This window comes from Marmota monax, unplaced genomic scaffold, assembly GCF_021218885.2.
Source record: "Marmota monax isolate L192 unplaced genomic scaffold, Marmota_monax_Labrador192_F-V1.1 WCK01_AAM20220418_F8-fsc00022, whole genome shotgun sequence".
Lineage (NCBI taxonomy): Eukaryota > Metazoa > Chordata > Mammalia > Rodentia > Sciuridae > Marmota > Marmota monax.
The window spans coordinates 13,903,750-13,925,166 of record NW_026695215.1 but is presented as its reverse complement, the minus strand read 5'-3'; the positions used below and the strand labels follow the sequence as shown (position 1 = coordinate 13,925,166).

At 40.3% G+C, this 21,417-nt stretch overlaps 1 protein-coding gene across 1 annotated transcript in view; it reads left to right on the top strand.

The window, feature by feature from the left end:
- Positions 1-8,679: 8,679 nt before the first annotated feature.
- Pls1 (plastin 1) overlaps positions 8,680-21,417 on the top strand; it is a 118,172-nt gene continuing 105,434 nt past the window's right edge. Inside the window, exon 1 of the mRNA XM_046431914.2 lies at positions 8,680-8,781. The gene's annotated coding sequence lies outside the window, so the exon portion shown is untranslated. The remainder of the gene's footprint in view (positions 8,782-21,417) is intronic.

Genomic DNA, 21,417 nt, shown 5'->3' with positions numbered 1-21,417 from the left:
GTCCTACAGTAGAAAATCATGTCTTAGTTTAAGTGAATGAACTACACTACATATGCCTACAAATATGAATCCTGAAAACAATACTGAGTGTAAAAAGCAAATTTCAAAGGTATACCTAATAGTACCATTTCATTTATACAAATTGAAAACTATAAAATAATGCTTTGTGGGGTATACATGTATTGTAGTTTACATGTATACACAGGCACTCATATATGCTAAAAGTATAACAAAATTAGGAGGATTGGGGGTATAGTTCAGTGATAGGGCATTTGCCAGGCATGCATATGTCCCTGGGTTTGATCCCCAGCTCCTCAAAAGAATATGGTTGGAAAGTATATATATCAACTTCAAAATAGTTGTATTTAGGGATAGGAAAAGAAGGGAATAAAATAATGAGGCTTTAACATATATCCAGGTTTTTGTTTTGTTGTTGTTGTTTTTTAAAGTAGAATCTGAATTGCTGGGCATGATGTTGCATGCCTATAATTCCAGTGATTAAAGAGTCTCTTGGTTCTAAGCCTTCCAGATAACATGGTTATTTTATAATCTTTCTCAATATAATTTTAAAATCATAACTAACATTTGTTATTTTTCAGTTGGTAAAATATTTCTCTCCAGTCTATTTTCCATTCTGGGGACTCCCAACTTTTTTGACCAATAGTATTGTTGAAATTAAAAGAATATGTGCCTTAATGTATGCATGTTATTAACCGTGTGTGTGTGAGAGAGATATATATATATTAGTACTGTAGTCTAATGTGATCTGGGGTACAGAAGTAAATTTGGACATAATACAACTGTCAGTTGGTTTCTGTGTTCCCATCTCCCCTCTTTTATCATTTGGGGAGATGGAGTGTGGGAGAGACAGTGAAGCAGGAAGAAGAGAGTTTGGTGTGTGGGTGTGTTTCAGTATTCCTGATATACTTCCTAAGCTTGGGGTCCCAGGTCCAGTTGACAAAAGGGGGCCAACTAATGTCCTGGAGATTCCAGTCAGCCTGTATAGAATTGTCACCATTAATTATTAAACTACTGTTACTGTGGAAAATGATCACCAGATGGCGCTGCAACACATTGAATTAGAAATTGACTTGCATCTCAGAACAGGTTGCCTAAATTCTGTGCAAGTTTTATCAGAATACATTGTTGTTTCTGTTTTCCCACATTTGTGGCATTATTTCAGGATTTTCCTGTAGAGTGCACATCACAAATAATACATTAAAGTAGAAATCTTAAAGAAATACTATAAAATAAAAACAGTTTTATACGAATTCCTTTCTATGCTTGAAGTGGACTTCAATAGAAAGCTTGGCATACACACAAACACTCCATAATTTGTGTTTCTAACAAGCTGCTATGTGGTGCTGGTGTTGTTTGGTGTTTGGTGATGTTCTACAAATCAGTCAGTGCAGCTTTTTTGAAACTCAAGTATGATTATACCATTCCCTTTCTTCAATTGCTTAGTTGTGTATTGAGTATAGCCAGACATAGACTAAGGTTAAAAGGGAGCAGACACATGTCTGTTGATTTGCATTGGTTAAAAACTCAAATAATGGGGCTGGGGTTGTGGCTCAGCAGTACAGTGTTTGCCTAGTACGTGTGAGGCCCTGAGTTCAAACCTCAGCACCACATAAAAATAAATAAATAAAATATAGGAATTGTGTCCAAAACCTCAAATAACGGACAAGAGAACTACAAGCCCACATTCTGAAATCTAATAAAGCCAAATAAATGGCACATGGCAGCCAAACTGCACTAATACATTTATCCCATGTAGTAGAAACACTATAAAAACCCATTACCAAATGGAATAAAAACAAAACGAAAGTTCTTATAAAGTAACACAACATTGAAGAAATTTAAAAGTAAGCCATTTGTCTTGCTATCCCTGTGGTAGTTTCACGTCTACTCTGACTTTTGTATAGAACTAGGACTTGGAGATAATTCAGAAATAAGAACATGAAGTACTCCCCATGCACCTGGGAGATTTCTATCTTTGTAATAAATTACTCTCATTTGTATTACTGAGGTCTCCACTAGGACCTTAAGATCATATAATAGGTATCAGAATAGTAAAGATTGTTTGCATTGGCAATTATTAGTTTTACTTTTCTTAAAATACTTTTTCATCTGATATTATCTTCCAAGTAACTCTGTAAGGAAATAAAGCACCAAAAGAAAGGTTTTAGAGTTTTCAGACTGGAGCATGCATCTAGATGATGTGGAGGGCTCCTTAAAATGGATTCCTGGAAACCATTCCCAGAGATTCTGATTCAACAGGTCTGAAAAGAAACTTAAAAATTTGCATTTTTAAAAAACCTGCTCCTAAGTAATGCTGATGCTGCTGGTCCACAGTCCAAACTTTGAGCATTTTAGAGCAATGGTTCTTAACCTTGCTACACATTGCACATTGAAACTCTGTGTGGGGGAAGCTTTTTAATCTTGGCACTTCTGGATTCTGCTTTGATTGGTTTGTGTTAGAGCACTTACACATATTGACATGCATTTCTCTATTCCCGGCAAGTTCAAGCATCTACCTATTTGTCTATTGATCCTTTGGATTTCTTTTTCTATAAAATTACATGTTTAGAACTTCATTGGTTTTAATTTGGTGTTGTCTTTTTAAATGTTGTTTAAGAATATTTTAATATATTATGAATATTGGCCATTTTCTGATTACATTCTGAGAATATTTTTCTTAGTCTGTTATTTGGCAGGAATTTTAGTTTTTATTATATCAAGTTTGTCCATATTTTCCTGTATAGTTTCTGGGGTTTGGGTTTGCATCTTGTTTAGAAAGCTTAACCACAAAGGCTAAAAATGTTCTCTGTAATTTTTTCCTTTTCTTTCTTTTTTTTTTTTGGTGTCACTGGGAATTAAACCCAGGGCCTAACACATGCTAGGCAAGAGGCAAGCACTCTACCGTAAGGACTTTTTATTTATTTATTTTGAGACAGGGTGTCATTAAGTTGCCAGGCTGGCCTTAAATTTGTTATCCTCCTCCCTCAGCCTCCCATGAAGCTGGGATTTGAGCCATGCGCCACCACTCCTGGCCTTCTCTGGACTTGTTGCTAAGATTTTTGTTTTTCGGTTTTCTAGCATTCGTTTCCACATTTATCTAGACATAATTTTTGAATAAGAAAACTTGTTTCCAATATGGACAGTGCCTATGAGATTGAAGCCCCTTTTGGTAGGGGCTTGTTAAGAGCCGTAGACAACACACAAAATGCTTGGGATCTGTATACTTAATAGTGAATTTTCAAGAATCCCCCTAATTACCTGTTAAAGCAGGTGTCAACCCCAAAAAGATCAAGAAGCTGCGGAATTGGGAATCCGCCAAAGTAATACAACGCCTCGCGTCTGTCTCCATATAATTCAAATTTGAATCAAAATGTTAAATGACCTGGTGGAACTTAAGTCATATTTGGAGACCTAGCTGCAAGTGATTTGGAAAATAACTGATTTTGGCTTCCCTGGAAGGCATCCAAGGAGAGAGTGGGGCAGTGCATGGGTGTTTTCTGTTAATATGTTACTAGTCCATCATTTTCGTCTATGAAATGTATCACAGATGAAAAGATTCTGGGGAACAATCTGTAGTCCCTGCTACACCCCACGGCTCATTTGAAAATTTGCCTTCTATCTCAGGTAATGTTGTCCATGGTTTAATTTTTTCCAAACATGAATGGGCAAGGTGTAGAGGGAGAATGGGGAAGGTGATAAGCTGTACCAGCTCCTTCTTTGGGGCTCTAAAGCCATTTTTTTTCCTGCCTCTATTAGCCTGACGTCACTCTAGGAACATTGTTCAGCTCAATTTTTCACTTGCTATTCTGTGTCTACTCTGAAACCCAAACCATCCATTTAGTTTAGTGGTTTTTTTTTGTTTTTTTTTTTAATTGTAGTCACTCCAAATTTTAATTCCCAAGTATATGGTTAATTTTTTGTACACATGACATCTCATGTTTCTCTAATGATATTAACTACAATTTTCCAATATTTTCTGATTGCTCTGTTTTCTCTAATATCAGTTGTAGAAATGGTGCCCCTCTAATGATTTTTTGTTTTCCCCAAATGTGTAAAAATGAGTTAGTATCTATCTGTTCCATTTTGCGTTTTAGCATCTCTGTTCACTTTTCCTTTGATTTACTGTGGCCGGCCTCAGCCAGCTTTGGGGCAAGGAGCAGCCCTGCAGAGGCAAGCGCCTGTTGACAGTGTCTTCCAGGTGAGGGAGACTGGCCATCTCAGCTCCCTGGGCTGCAGTATGGAAGCACTGGGAGGAGAATGGAGTGGACTAGCCTCCGTGATCTTGACCTTTCCCCGGTTTCTCTCCTTGGCCACTGTTTCAGTGACCTCCTTCCCATCTCTTGATCTCTTAACTGTGAGCTCATGTGGACTTCCACCAACTTTGTCTTAACTGTGGCCTCCACAGAATTTGAGCTGAATTTTTCTTCTTCTTTCTTTTGGGGGTGCTGGTGGTTGAACCCAGGACCTCACACATGCTAAGTTCATGCTCTGCCCCAGAGCTCCACCTCCCAGCACCCCATTTTTGCTTTTCTCAGATGTAATCTTTCTGCAGTCTATCTTTTCTCAATATTCCTGGTTTGTTGACAGAAATTTTTCATGTTTTCCTAGTTTTTGTTTGTTTTTTACTTTTTTTTTTTTTTTTGGTACTGGGAATTGAACTCAGGGGTGCTTAACTACTGAGCCACATCCCTAACCTTTTTTTAAATATATATTTTATTTAGATAAAATTTTATTTAGATAAGATTTATTCAGGGTCTCACTGAGTTGCAAGTACCTCAGTAAGTTGCTGAGGCTGCCTTTGAACTCACGATCCTCCTACCTCAGCCTCCTGAGTCGCTGGAATTACACACATGTGCCACCATGCCCAGCTTGTTTTTTTACTTTTTAAAAGAGTATCTCTTAACAATTTCTGAGATTTTAAATAGTAGGTAGAGTGTAGTTATGTGTACTTGGTTGTCTATTCTGATCCAATTTCTTAAATAGTGTTTGTGTGTGTGTGTGTGTGTGTGTGAGACAGAGATATTTTTGTATTTTTTTCTGTCCTATTTCTCAATTATTGTTTAAATGATATCTTGGGAAAAAGAACCTATCAGAAAGTCAAAGTTGAAATGAATACCGAATTTTACTCTTTTCCACTTTTTTGTATTTTTCTCTACTTTCTTCATCCTGGAAAAATGACCAAATAAACTAAGTATTTTCACTGTACTTGTTTGTGTCATTAAAAATGCATCCATGTTTCCTGAAATTGGACATGAAATTGACACTTGTTGGTAACAGCAGATTCCAGGGTTTGGATCAAGGCCAGGTGGCAGTTGGGTGTTATGGTTACAACTTATTTTAGAAACTGTAATTCTCTGGTTTCTAACACTAGACACATTCACAGAGACTCACTTGTAATCCAGAATGCCTATTTTTCCCCTTTACAGTAAGAGACGTAATTTTGTAGGGACTAGTATTATGGTAAATAGCACAGCTGGAGAGTTGAACTTGAGTCAGAATCCTGGTTCCATCATTCACTGTCTTTGTTACATAATATTTCTGAATCTCTACTTTAGTCCTTGTGAATATTAAGTGAAATAAAGTAGGTGAACTTCTGGGCACAGAAGTAAGTACATAGGAAACAGAATAAACCTTAGTGTTGATGGTGAAGATGATGATGGTGGTGATCAGTGGAGTCTGCTCCAAGAATGAGCCCATAAAAATAAATTAATAATTCAGATGGATCTTTGGGAAGAAGTATGGAATCAGCAAATGTTGTCTTAATATAAGAGACATTTTTATTTAGTTGTCTTTAGTTTTTACTTCTTTAGTCTTTATTGAGTTGTATTTAGAGAAAAGTAATTAACATTTTATATCTTGGTTTTCTCTCATACAAAATGAGGCTAATTTCATAGGGTTGCCATGGATCTTCAAGGAGAAAACACAAGTGCTTAAAATGATGAGAGATACCCAGTAGGTCAAGAACTCTTAGCTATTGTTGTTATTGGTATTTTATACAAACTGTAGAAGATCCAGAAAACCATCCTTGTTTTTTTTTTTTTAAATCAACAATTGGAATGCATCATTAGATCTGATTCATGTCATAACAAATATTTAAAATTGGGACTAAGCTAGAAAGACTGGAACCTAGGGTTATTACCACGACTACAGTGTACTTGTGCCCACCAAGACTGCATCTCCTCTGTGTGAATTCTTCCTACCTGGTGCTATTACTTCAAGTATTTTCAAATGATTACTTTTTGAATTATCAGTAGAACACTTTTATCAAATAAGATCTTGTAATTAATATGTAAATAAGTTGTGTTGGCTGGTCTGAGGTCCCTGCCCCAGAACCCTGTCTGGTTTTTTATCTTCCCGAAACCTATGGCTCCTATGAACGCAATTTGAAAACCCTGCTCCTTATTGGTGGTCATACAGTCAGCTGAGCAGAGAACAATTTTCTTTTTTAAATAATGTACTGGTTGTTGGGGCTGGGGTTATAGTTCAGTGGTAGAGCACTTGCCTTGCATGCTTGAGGCCCTGGGTTCGATCCTCAGCACCACATAAAAATAAATAAATAAAAATAAATATTAAAAAAAGAACGTACTGCTTGTGCATTTCCAATGATATACTCTATTTACTATTCAGATTTGGAAGATACTTTTGGTAAACGCTCTAGTTTTATCATTCATACATTACAAGCCCTATCTTTGGGTTGGTTACTTTTTCGATGGCTGCCTCAGACATTTTATATTGATTACTTTTAGCTATCTCTGGAGGGCAGCTTTATTTTGCTTCCTTCACAATCAGGTCACACCTGTTTAGTCTGCATTTCCTCATGAACTTATCTTGGTCAATATTTCCACTAAATAAGAAGATCCTAAGATATTTGATTTTTTTTCTTTCCAACTCTATTGAGGAATACTTTATGTAAAATAAATTCCATATATTTAAAGTCTACAATTTAGCTTTGACAGTTCTGTATTTAGTGAAAGCATCACTATGATTAATAAAGAGAAAACTTCCATTACCCGCAAAGGTTTTTGGGGATACTGAAGGTTGAACAGAGGGATGCTCAGCTACTGAGCCACCTCACCTGCCCTTTTTATTTTGAGACAAAGTCCTGCTAAATTGCTGAGTCTGGCCTTGAACTTTTAATCCTCCTACCTCAGTCTCCTGAGTCACTGTATTACAGGCATGTGCCACCACATTCCCAAAGCCCCCCCACCAAAAAAAGATTTTTACTGCCCCTTTGCAGTGCATCCTTTCCTCCATCCGGGCTCCAGGTAATCACTTACTTACTTCTTGTCATTATAGGTTAGACTTCATACAAATAGAATCATAAGTATGTATTTATTTATCTCTGGCCTCTTCAACTCAGCAAATGATTTTGAGATTTGTCCATGTTGAGGCCTGTGTGAGTAGTTATTTCTTTTTCAATGCTGAGTAATACTCACTGTATAGGTTTACCACAATTTGTTTTTTCATTCGCTTATTGATGGACAGTTGAGTTCCTTCTTGACTGGGGCTACTGTGGAAAAAAAAAAAAAACCCAACTGCCTATGAACAAAGACTTTGGGCATATATTTCAATTTCTTTTGGATAACCCTAGGGATATCTGTGTTGCACTTTTAAAGAAATGTTTTGTGAGACCTTGCATTCTCAACCCCTCTGTGTATCTGGGCTCAGATAAAAATACTAAATTTTCATGTTTCTCTAAGTAAAGGGTAAGAAGAAATTCTTATCCTCCCTCTCCCTGGCTCACCTACTTCCAAATTCTTTTGGGTTCTTAAAATAATTTCAGCCTCCTCCTTTCTTCTCCAGCCCAGTTACGACCATGTCAGGGTTTCTTGGGTGCCCATTCTGTATCACACACAGTGCTGGGTGCAAAGGAGGCACGCAGGACTCTGAGTTAAAGGGGCAACAAGATGGGTTGGGGATGTGGCTCAAGCTGTAGCTTGATCCTCAGCACCACATCAAAATAAAAAACCTCAAACTAAAAAATAAATATTTAGAAAAAAAGGGGGGGAGGGGCAACAAGATAAGGAACAGCTCTGTTCCCTGGACTGCACTAAGGGCTAGGGATGATGCTGCAGGCAACATTGGTGAGAACTCTTGAAGCTGCATTCCATTCACCTGACTCACGTGCTAGGGGAAACATCCCACCTTTGTTTGAGGACAGTCTTTTAGGCATTTATTTCAAACAGGTGTGGCTGGTATATGACAAGGAAGTGTTATGTTAAATCTCAAAAGAAAACTTTTTCTTTCATAACAAATAGCTTTCCTTTTGACCTGTGGCTTTCAACATGTGGTACCCAGACTAGTAGCAGCAGCTTCCCCGAAGAACATTCCAGAAATCCAAGTATCTCTCCAGACCCCCTGAAACTCTGGGTCTAGTTTAACAAGCCCTCCAGGTGATGCCAATTCCCACTCCAGTTTAAGAGGGGATAGAGGGTCATCTTTGGGGTTGGTGAAGGGGGGGGGGGCTGCAGGGATGACGTGGCCGCAGAGCCCACCCACCTCCTCCTCGCTCCTCCCCCCTCCCTGTACCTGCAGCTTCTTTCATCCTCCACCAGAACCAGGTTCTTAGCTGGAGGTCCCTTCCCTGAAAGCTGCAGCCAAAACCCGGCGAGTGGATTCCGAGTTTGGGAGCCGGGGGAGCCGGCCGCGCATGCGCGGTGGGGGCGAGCGCAGCAGCCGGGCGGGCGCGCAGAGGTAGCTGCAGAGTCGACCTGCGGGGCGCGGGGATCCCCAGCCGGAGCTGCAGTACGATCGCAGCAGGTACCAGGCGCGGGGATGCGGGAGTCGGGGCCCTAAAGGCAGGCAGGACCGACCGAAGAAAAGCAAAGCTTGACTTCCTCGGGGGGCAGCCAGAGATCCTCGCCAGCCAGGCTCTCCCCGCCGTGCGGTGCGGCGCGGCGCCGGCGGATCTCCGGACGCGCTCTGCCCACTTGGGGCAGCAAGAAGTGCCCGCAGGTGTTACATCGTGTATTTGCACTATTTAAACAATATGCATGAGATGGTGCGTTATTATGCATCTCTGCATAAAGTAAGGCATTTGATTCAGTCTTCTGTTTTAAACTTTCGGTGGCTGTTCGCGAGACTTTCTGGATCCGTCTTTTTCGTTTGAATTCTGTGACTTGATTTATTTGTCTTTGGCCTTTTGGTGCATAGGATCAATAGGGCTAGAATGAAACTGCATCCGTGCTTTCTGGGTTTGGTGTCTTTCCTGGAGCATGGGGGCCTCTGGATGCGGCGTGAGAAATGTCAGTTTTCAGCGGATTTTCACTGTCAAACTTTTCCAGTTTCAGCTGCATTTCAAAGTACTGACTTTACAGAATCCCCTCCCCTTTACCTTTCAACATTACAGCTTTTTTTTTTTTTAATCTTCATTTGGTACTATTAAAAGAAATTCTCATACTTCATCCTTTGTTTATCCTGTCACATTTTATGGCTTCTATGGATATATATTTTACTTTGGGGCTGCGGTCCTGGATACACTTGTAGGAGGCTAAAGCTGTGCTGCATAAATTTCTTAGAGAACCTTTTGAACCCTAAGCACAATTTCAAGGCAGGAGGCAAACTGAACACTGTGTAGGTGTCAGGAAGAAAGCAAGTGCTTTTGCATCCTGCTCTTCCCTTGGAATTAGCTCCTCTTTAAATTGAATTCTGTAGTGAAATTCTACAGTAAAGTTAAATTATAGGAAAGTTAACTTTGTGATGTGCGAGACACAGAAGTAGTTTAGGAAAAGTTCAGGAAGAGAAACAGAAAGGGGATATTTTTCCTCCTACTTTCTCCCGTGATGAATGTTTTAATGGCAGAAATTATATACAGTTGGTCCAGTTTTGGTCTGCAGGGGCCTTCGAGGTCAGCCAGTTCAACTGCTTCAATTTACAAATGAGAAAACTGAGACCAGGGAGGTTAGATGACTTGCTGTGGCCACCAAAGTCCCTCGTTGGCAAAACCGGACCTGAGAACCAGGTTTTCTGATTTCAGGGATCTTTTTACCTCTCCCTGCTGAAATTCCTCTCATCATTTGAATAGGTTATTAAACGTTCTTTTCCACTTTCTCATGTAGTCTGGTTGGAGCAGAAAACTAGCTGTGTCTAATACTTAGCTTGCTGTACCTTGTAAACTCCTTTCAAGAAGTGTCACTCAAGCCCCACCTACGAATTTGCTGGTCTTGAAACCAAACTATCCTCCTTCTTTGGCCTGGAATGCTTGTTTGCCTTCATCCCTGTTGAGGTCTTTCCGTGTTGCAAGATGTTTCTCAGCTGTAACCTCTTACTGGAAGCCTTCCTTGATTGCTGCGGCCATAAGTAGTTTGCCCCTTTAGAACCCTGTGGTATTTATCACTGTCATCTGTGCAGCTGGTAGTCCGCACTGTGTATGGTATTGTGAATTATATTTTAGTACACAATCCTCATTTTCTGACCAGGAAGTTGTCAGGCTGTGTAAACTCTTGAAGGTTAAAGCCCGTGACTTAAACATCCCACTCAGCGCTAAGTACAGAGTATAGTCTCAGCCACTGTTTGTAGGAGGGAGGAAAATGAAGCACCCATAGTTTTCTGAAGGATTCGATGCGGGTATTCTGATGTACAGGAGAGGCTACCTTAGAGTGGTAGCAAACAGAGATGGAGTCAAACCAGCCAGATGGGATGATTCTCATATTTTGACAAGAGATTATAGATTGGGGGGAATGCTAGAGACAGGTAAAAACACAATGGTGAACAGCTGTCCAGAGCTTGGACTGAGCATGTGACTTGTAAATGCAAAGTGGAGTAAGAGTGACGTACAGGGCCGGGCATGGTGGCACACGCCTGTAATCCCAGCACTGCCGGAGGCTGAGGCAGGAGGATTGCAAATTCGAGGCCAGCCTTAACAACTTAGCAAGAGCCTATCTCAAAATAAAAAATAAAAGGGTTGAGAATGTAGCTCAGTGGTTAAGCACTCTGGAGTCAATCCCCAATATTGCACCCCCCCCAAAAAAAAACCCCCAAAACCAGAAAGAAGCATTTGATGAAAGACTAGATTTAAAGGAGGAAAGGTGTTGAAAATTACTTTAGTTTCAAGTTTGGAGTGTTATTAATGGGCTTATAATATTCTTTTTATCTTATTAGCACCTCTGATTGGGACAAGATTTCTCTTCTGCTTATTATAGTTGTCAACGTAATTATCTTTTTCACATTCTAGAGGATGATATTGACACTGTGATTCTTAGAATGTCTGGCACATTGCTTTACAGTATCAGAACTTAGTAGTTATTGAATGAATAAATAAGTAAGTGTATTTTGGCATGAGGAGGAATGGCAGTCAGGATCTTAGAGCTGGTAGATAGCACTTTATCCAAACTGTCCCCTCATTGGATAGAGGAGGAACTGAGATATTCTTAACCCAGCTAGTTAGTAGCATAGCCAGAGGTTCTGTTCAACTTTCTTCTTTACTAGGCACCAGCCTCTTTCATTAACCCTTACTTTTCCAGGTTATAGGCACTAAGATTAATTGGAACTGGTGACTGGACAGTCAGGGTTGAGATGTTCTGTGGATCGAAAACCCTCAGAAATCAAAAGGATACTCCATACACTTCAGATAGAGCCCTAATATCCAGAGTATACAAAGAACTCAAAAAATTAGACAATAAGATAACAAATAACCCAATCAACAAATGGGCCAAGGACCTGAACAGACACTTCTCAGAGGAGGACATACAATTAATCAACAAGTACATGAAAAAATGCTCACCATCTCTAGCAGTCAGAGAAATGCAAGTCAAAACCACCCTAAGATACCATCTCACTCCAGTAAGATTGGCAGCCATTATGAAGTCAAACAATAAGTGCTGGCGAGGATGTGGGGAAAAGGGTACTCTTGTACATTGCTGGTGGGACTGCAAATTGGTGCGGCCAATTTGGAAAGAAGTATGGAGATTCCTGGGAAAGCTGGGAATGGAACCACCATTTGACCCAGCTATTGCCCTTCTCGGACTATTCCCTAAAGACCTTAAAAGAGCTTACTACAGGGATACTACCACATCGATGTTCATAGCAGCACAATTCACAATAGCTAGACTGTGGAACCAACCCAGATGCCCTTCAATAGATGAATGGATAAAAAAAATGTGGCATTTATACACCATGGAGTATTACGCAGCACTAAAAAATGACAAAATCATGGAATTTGCAGGGAAATGGATGGCACTAGAGCAGATTATGCTAAGTGAAGCTAACCAATCCCTAAAAAACAAATGCCAAATGTCTTCTTTGATATAATGAGAGCAACTAAGAACAGAGGAGGGAGGAAGAGCAAGAGGAAAAGATTAACATTTAACAGAGACATGAGGTGGGAGGGAAAGGGAGAGAAAAGGGAAATTGCATGGAAATGGAAGGAGACCCTCATTGTTATACAAAATTATATATAAGAGGCTGTGAGGGGAATGGGAAAAAAAACAAGGAGAGAAATGAATTACAGTAGATGGGGTAGAGAGAGGAGATGGGAGGGGAGGGGAGGGGGGATAGTAGAGGATAGGAAAGGTAGCAGAATACAACAGTTACTAATAGGGCATTATGTAAAAATGTGGATGTGTAACCGATGTGATTCTGCAATCTGTATTTGGGGTAAAAATGGGAGTTCATAACCCACTTGAATCTAATGTATGAAATATGATATGTCAAGAGCTTTGTAATGTTTTGAACAACCAATAAAAAAAATCAAAAGGAGGACGTTTAGTAGCTGATGGGAGAATGTCAGTATCATTGGAAGAGATGAGACACAGGGGACTGGCCAATTCAAAACTGGGTATAGAGTGTGGGGGTGGGTACATTGGGGACCTGGGATCCATAGGAGGGGGAGTTGAGGAAGAGTCTGGAAAGGTCATTGGTAGTTTAGCTTGTCAGAGGCAGAAGACAAACAGTTGGCCCAAAGTCCTTAGACTGAGAGTGTATTCAGGACATCCTACTCCTTCAGGGGGTTGTGAGCCATGGTCTCAGGGAGCATGGCACTGAAGGGTGGTGTTTGTGGCCCAGGAATGTGATGTGGAGACAGAGAAAGGGAATTGCGATCAGACTGTACCTGGAAAAACAAGACAGAAGGCAGTGCTGCTGAACCCCAAATCCCAGTTCAAGAGGTGCTTTGGGATGTATTTGTTTGCTTGGAACAGATGTTGCAAATAGCTGTTTTGCAAATCAAAACTCAGCCTTTCCACTGAGCTGCAGGCAGCACTGGGGAGCTGAAATTCACCGTGATCAATCGCTTCTTCATTTTTGATAGGCAGTGATGTCTATTTTTATAAAAGTGTCAAGGAGAGAACAGTTGAGGGGACAGACTGAAAGAACTTGAGATGTTTAGCAGGAGAAAGAAGGGTTGGCCTAGTTAAAAAGGGATTATCTTTAAATTTTTTTTAATCGTTACATTAGTGAAAATTGATTAGACAAATGCAAAATCAGGCGGTAGGTTGAAATTAATGCCTCATATACTTAAAAAGTGCCCAAATATTGTGTCCGAAAGTTTACAGTAGCCATGTATAAGTTGACCATATCATGTAACTTTCTGAAGATAATAGATAGTAACATTTGTATTGGTAACTGGTTTAATAAAGTACTTTCCATGGGTCCAACATTATATTAAATATATTCATACAAGCAATTTTTAATTTTTACAAACCATCCTATGAGGTAGGTGCAATTATTATTACCCTCTTTTTATAGATGAGAAAGCTGAAGCTCAGATAACATCGCCTATCTGAGTTCACCCTGTTGACATGTGGCTGAGTTGAGATTTGACCCCAGGCTTACCTGACTGCAGGCACTGAGAGCTCAAATAATCAAATATCTTTATCTGTGGTTACTGTAACAGAAGTTTAGAATGGTCACAAGTTTTAACTGGTGAAACTTCTAACATTCTGTGAGCCAGAATTTAATCTGAGAAACAGAAAAGCAGTGATGAATATGTTTCTGACTTTTTATTCCATTTAGTCTTTATCTGCTTTTCCTTTGAAGTGTTCCTGGGGTTGGAGAGGGCAGCTTTTAATCTGGGACACCATTAAAGCACATTCTGATTTGTCTCCCCTCTCATTTGGGGTGGTGTGGAGTGAATTGGTAGTGATCCATGGGGTGCCTCTAGAATTGGGGGGGTGGGGTGAGGAACTCACCTTGTGTAGGAGCCTAGGAAATCTTTGGGATTGTAAATGTTTTTTTTTTCTTTTTTTTTTCCCCTATGGTGTTAGAATTCACTGCTGGAAGGAAGCTCCTAGAATATCTGTGGATCCTGACTCTGGTCTCAGGCCTTTGAACTGTGGTGATAAATCCCCAGGGAGAATCCATACCTGTACCATGAATTCTCAAAATTAGGGAGTTCTGAAGTCCGTGTGGACTAGTTGGTGGTAGGCACAGGTATCTCAGGGAAGGTGCCAGGTCAGAGACAAATGTTGTAGACCCCAGATTTGACCATGGGAATGAGCTACTGAGTTGACTCTGAGAAAGTGTGCTCCTCTTCCTCCTTTTGGTGAACCAAGCTTCACCAGGAATTTACCTTCTCCTGAGAGTCTCAAAATGCAACCCAGGTGAGAGGTTCTTGCCTCCTGTGCCTCCTGAGCTGCTTCCACTTCCTGGTTGTGCTTCACCTCCCCTCCTCTCGCCCCTCCCTAGTGGATCTATGTGTTCCCAGAGTCTGTGCCCCGGATGGATATGAAAGGAAGGGCCAGGTGCTCTGTCCTCCACCCTTTGCTTGTCTCAGTATCCCCAAACTCGTCCCGTCATCCACTTCCCATGCACCGTTTTATGCTGGGTGATGATGAAAATCAGGGAGAAAGAGAAAGAGGCCTTTGTGCTGCATAAGGGCTTATTGGTTATAAAATGGTCATACAATTTTGATTGCTGGAAACTTTGCTACTATATAAGGTCACATGAGATGTGAGGCTGTGTCAACTTTGATCATTTGATCATCTGGTTTCTTTTCAGTGCAACTGTGTCTGAAACTGTGTGTTTGCCTTTTTTTTTTTAGTGAGACTCCTGCATCGCTGCTTCTGTAAAAGCAAGTTGCTTTTTAGTAATTTACTGGGGACACAGGAGGGGCAAGATTGAGAGATGATTAGGAGAGTTTTTCCTCTTATTTAAAAGACTTATTATATCAAAGTATTTTCTAGAGGAGCTAGAAATAGCTTCGTTCATAAAGTCCAGTTGGGAAGGAGACTTTAAACTTCATAACAAGCTGAGTTTTTATGATTGATTTTTTTTCCCAGCAATTCACAGTTATAAAACCACAGAATCTTTGGAAGATAACTCACAGCACATAGGCCTGTCTCTGGTAGATAAAAGCTTATACATGAGAAACTCTTTTTTTTGATATTAGGGTGGATGGATACCTTGGTAAGGTAGAAGAAGGTATGTGTGTGGGCTTCTTCATTATAAAAGCCAAGGATTTGGGGTGTGGTTGACTCACAGTACTGGAGGAAAACAGATTTACTCTGTTATTGAGAAGCACAATAATTTGTTGAACGATCCAGTTCCAAGAAATTACATGTTTTTTTAAATGTATTTATTTGTATAAGCTGACAAAAGCCCATTCAACTTTTTGGAAAACCAGAATGAGATTTTAGCACTGCTGCCGAAATAGAATTTGGATTAGATTTGAGTTTAAGATATCTGCATACATGCAGGAAGAGCAGGCATGTCGTGGACCAAAACCCACTGGTCTAAACCTTCCCTCTTCAGCGGATGCTTGTGAGGGGGCCCTCTGCAGTCCATGGATAAGTTCATTGACAGGGACCACCACTGTAAAATCCAAAGTGGATGACTGACAGTTTGTGGCCTAATGGTGATGTTGATCAAACAATTTGAATGCCTTTAATAGAAAGTACAGGCTGTGTTCTCATGTTGTTTCCATAACTGGTACTCAGAATCTAGATTAAATTGTTAAAATAAAAGTTCCTTTGTGACTCATGGTGAATGATTGATGGCCTGGGTAGACTTTTTGTTTCATTTCACTTTGCAATCTTCAGCGCCATCTTTTATGGCTATATTGATTTCTTTTTCCCCCACATTTTTTTTGTCCTTGATGATAAATATATAAGTACTGTTTATAGATAAAAATCAATGCAAACTAGAATTTTGAGGTTTGATAAGTGAGTCTCTACTGAGGGTTTACTGCTATTCATCAATAATTTGGTGGAAAGACAATATCAAGTTAGTATATAATTGAACCTTTAGTCTGATATCAAGTTAGTGTTTATAACCTTTGTGAACAAAACAGAAAGTCTCAGACTCCTGCATTCTTTCACGGAACAACTCTCCTAGAATTCTCCTCTGATGACGGTTCTCTCTTCCGTCTCTCTTCCCAGGTTTTAGTTCAGTGGGACATCCTTTTTGATCCAGACAATGTTTTCAAGAGTGGCCCAGTTCTTATAAAGTGTTATCAGGTCAGTGAGGTGCCAGCCATGAAATGCAGCTCACAAAAACCCACTGATGTTTTTTTAGCAAAAGTTGTCATGCAAATGAATTAATTTTGGAAAGATGACAACAGCAATTTGCTTGATTTTTTTTTTTTTTTTAATCTTCAGGCAGCCAGGTTAAGCTCAAGAATTATCATCAGTGAAAAAAGATTATTTGAAAAATCTCTGAATATTTAGTGGTCAGCCAAAATGAGCCTTAGGGCAATTGAAAGTTTAGATACCACAAATCACTGACCTCTGGTTATAGCCATGGATGGGAAGTCAAAGTCTGAGATTGTTTCTGATCCCATTAGAAGGGAGGCTTCTGTTCAGTGGTGGGTTTGATGATTAAAAAAGACAGTGAATGCAAAAGCAATTAGTAAACTGTAAGATAAGGAGGAAAAGTGTGTATTGACAGTTAAAATAGTTTTCTGACTTTGCTGCCTTTATTGATAAGTGGCCTAGGCTTCAAGAATGACTTGCCTGTTTGAGGTTACCCAACATAGAAGTGGCAGAGATTGAGCTCATATCTGTGTCTTCTAATTTCAGCCTTTGAAAAAAAAATCAGGACTTAGCATTGGGAGCAGTGATGGTCAAGACAAATATAGGGTCTCTGACCTCATGAATCTTCAGCGTAACTCTAAATCTAGTGCTTTTCCAATCTGTTTTCTTCTTTTTCTGACCAGAGAAAGTAATTTCTCTGGGAAATTTGTATTTGATTTTTAAAAAATCCTGAAAGTGATTTGTGGGTAAACCTCAACTGTGTAGCTCTTTAAGTCATTTCTGTTGCCAGAGGTGCCTTTAATAACTGCCACCTCAACTTAGGATCTCATCTAACAGTCGTATTTTTTTTTTTTCTAGTCTCTACTATGGAGACAGAGTTTGGCCTCAGCATCTTCCTTGTTAATCAGAAGTTTCTTGCAGAAGATAAGGGGAGACGGGCTGGGACAGGGCTATGAGTGAGACATGGTCCTGCACTTGAGAGTTCTTAGTCAGAGGGAGAAGGCAAGACACAGGGACAACTGCCTGTGATGAGTGAGCACCAGAGGAACAGTGGGGTGAAGCTTTGAGGGAACCCAAATAGAGAGCAGTTAATTCTGTTGAGTGGGTCAAGGAAGGCTTCAAGGTGGAGGTGACTTTTGAGCTGAACCTTGAAAGGGAAGCATAAATTCAGTTGACAAAGAATAAAGCATTCCATGGAGAAAGGGGCAGCAGGAGGAAAGCATGATGACAGAAAGAACTGACCTTGCCGGAAAGTACAGCTGCTTCAGTGTGCTCTAAAATGGAAGTGTGCGTAGGGGTCACCTGGAGACCCCGGGACAAAACAGGTTGCTGGGTCCAAACTTCAGTTTCTAATCCTGCCCCTCCTTTTGCAGGACTGGGTGCTCAGCAATAGACATCCCCAGCTTCTTGTATTTTCAACACAGGGTCTTGCTAAGTTGCCCAGCTTGCCTCTACCCTGAGATCTTACTGCCTCAGCCTACTGAGCAGCCAAGATCACAGGTGTGCACCACGGTGCCGGCTCACAGTTTCTGTTCCTTAGGTCTGGGGTAGAGTTGAATCATGTACATTTTAACAAGTTCCCAGGTGATGCTGAGGCTGATGGTCAGTTTTCTCAGGAAACCAGCCCTTTTCTTGTATTTCATGTTTAAAAGTAACTGTTGTTCGGCCAGTGGGCCATTTCTACAGAAAGTGGAACTGCCAGCATCAGCCAGATGTTAGGAATTGACCCAAACCAAGCATAAAGGAATAGTATGCTCAAGAGATGTGCATTTGGATTTAATTTTGTTATTCTTTTTTTTTTTTGAAGTGTTGGGTATCTCATGTAATTTTTTTTAAGTTGTTGATAGACCTTTATTTATTTATACGTAGTGCTGAGAATTGAACCCACGCCTCACACATGCCAGGCAAGTGCACTACCGCTGAGCCCCAGCCCCTTAATTTTGTTATTCTCTATGGAATCTTAAGCTTCATTCAACAAATATTTTCGAAATGGCCTATAAGCTCTGAGCCAAGAACTAGGACTTATACAACTATAGAAAGTTCTTTTTCTGCCCTCAGAATATCTACAGTCTTGTAGGAGAGTTAAAGCACACATCTGTGGCCACAGAACACGGACACTTGTGCTATGTGCTGTCAAAATATATAGAAACCAAATATGATAAGACTGAAATGGAAAGCTTACTTTCCAGGGTAATAATTATGGCAGGGCAGAGTTGACAGGATGCTGAATTTGATGACATCCTTTGATGTTTTATGCATCTTTGTAAACCATCTGATGAGGGAGCATATGTGTAGATAAAGAAAATAAAGTGGAGGGGCATTTGAATTATGCATTGAAGGGTTGACAAATGCTTACTGGGTAGAGTTTGATCTGTTGCTATAACAAAATAAGAGACTAGGTACTTCATAAAGAAAAGAGGCTTATTTGGCTCACAGTTTCAGAGGCTGAAAGTCCAGGATTGGGCGGCCTCTGGTGCAGACCCCATTGGCTGTATCACAACATGGTGGAAAATACCCAGTGCAGAAGGGGGGCCAAGCATGTAGGATGGCCTCTCTTTCTAAACTCATTCACTCCATGAGACCACCATTAATCCCTTCTGGGGTAGTCTTCTCCTTCTCTGATTACCTTGAACTAGGTTCCACCTCTTCAAGGTTTCCCCACTGCAATACTGTCATCCTAGGGACCAGTCTTCCAAACTTTGAGGGACACACTCAAATCATATTTAAAAATGAGCATCGTATAATAAGGAGAAAATTCCAGACAAAGGGACAGCAGATCCTCAGATTGTCATTGGAGAAGGAAATGCAGGTTTGTCCAGTGGTGAGAACTCTTCCTGTATTGGAAAATACAGGAAGGTGCAGGTGGAAAGTATTAGGGCCAGATTGTGGACCATCTTAGAGGATGAGGTTGTGGGTTTTAGACTTTATTCTATAGGTAATGTTGAGTTATAGGCTTATCTCAGGTTTACCCTGACCGCTGGTCCCTCCTACCCTCTGAAAACACCAAGGAGGAGGTAACCTGTTTCTTACAGTGTATTGATCTATAGTTAATATCATCTTGAAAGGACGCCTGAAATGCTTTTCTTCTGGCTCTGATTATTTTTATTTATTTATTTATTTTTTTGGTACAAGGGATTAAACTCAGGGGCACTCTACCACTGAGCCACATCCCCAGCCTATTTTATTTTTTATTTAGAGACAGAGTGTCACTGAGTTGCTGAGTACCCGCTTTTGCTGAGGTTGGCTTTGAACTTGCGATCCTCCTGCCTCACCTTCCCAAGCCACTGGAATTACAGGCATGCGCCTCTGCACCCTGGCCTGACTCTTGATTTTAATATGTGCATGTCAAGCATCTTCCAGGCTTGGGAAAAGTAATTCATTATTAGAGGTTTCTGAGTCTTTCAACACTATATGAAATATAAAAGGACAAACAATTGTAATTTTCAAGAGACAAATTATAGAGACAAAAATAAATAAATCTCTGGGACTAGTGATTATAATACTTTTTCTGGATGGTTCCAGAAGACAGGGACATTTAAAAGTTAAAGCTAAGGATATAAATGTGGTCGTAAGCTGTTGCTCTCAAGATGACTTCAAGTGCTGATAGATTCCATGGTGAAAAGTAAGGGTGAATGGCAGTATGGTGTCTCTTCAGAATTGCTTTAATTATAAATTTCTTACTGGAAGAGCTTGTCTCTGGGGAGTAAAGGCCTCTAAGGCCAGGACAATCCTTTCCCTTCATTTTTTTTTTTTTTTTTTTTGTACCAGGGATTAAACTCAGGGGCACTCAACCACTGAGCCACATTCCAGCCCTATTTTGTATTTCATTTAGAGACAGGGTCATCTTACTGAGTTGCTTAGTGCCTCGTCATTACTGAGGCTGGCTTTGCACTGCAGTCCTCCTGCCTTAGCCTCCCCAACTGCTGGCATTACAGGCATGTGCCACCGTGGCCAGATCCACTTATCTTTTTTGGGGGTCATGTCCACAGAAAGGAGAGACATCTGTGTCTCATTGGAGGTTTTGAGAATCTCTTGTGTATGACCCCTAAAAAGCATCCTGTACTGAGGACCTACAATATGGTAGGGAAGAAAATAGATTCATGTCAACAGTTGTCACTGTGGAGCTGCTATGTGCTAGTGACTAACAGAAGAAGCCGTGGGTGAGTGTCTGGGACCCAGGTGACTGACTCACCCTTCTTGCCCAGGTCCACAGCTGAGAGGTTCTTTGGGTAGGAGAATCTTCAGGTCATTCAGCTTATCTGAACCTTGTTCCCCGCCTGCCTTCTGCTTTGTTATGGATTAAATAAATAGATAAATTAAAAAGATACTATACAGGGATGGGCTGTGGGAGAGCGCTTGCCTAGCATGTGTGAGACACTGGGTTCAACACCACATAAAAATAAATACATAAAATGAAGGTATTGTACCCATCTACAACTAAAAAAATATTAAAAATAGATACCATACACATTTTAAGTCTACATCTAATATTAAAGTTTATCCAATATAAGTCCTGGGGCCACATGGAGTGTGAACTTTGGCCAGGTGTATCTTTTTCAGTTTTGTGCCCCATTGCCTGATACATAGGCTCCCAATAAGTTGTTGAATGGAGGGAAAAAATGAATTAATGAGTAGGTGAATCCACACTTACCTGCTCTCCCACTCTGCCATTACATTGTAGCTTCTTGCTTATAATGACTTTAGGTCCATGGTGCCTTATTTTCATATTGTACTACTAAACCCCTTTATCTGTGGTTTTGCTTTCTGTGGTTTCAGTTACTGGTGTCAATTGTGGTCCAAAAATATGAAATAGAAAATTCCAGAAATGAGTCATAAGTTTTAAATTCTGAGGGTTACTTAAATTCAAGTACTTCAATCCCTCGACAGTCTGGTAGCCAAGATGACTACTAAGTGAGTAATGGGAGGGTAGCATATACAGCATGGATGTTCTGAACAAATGAATGATTCCACCTCCTGGGATGGAGCTGAG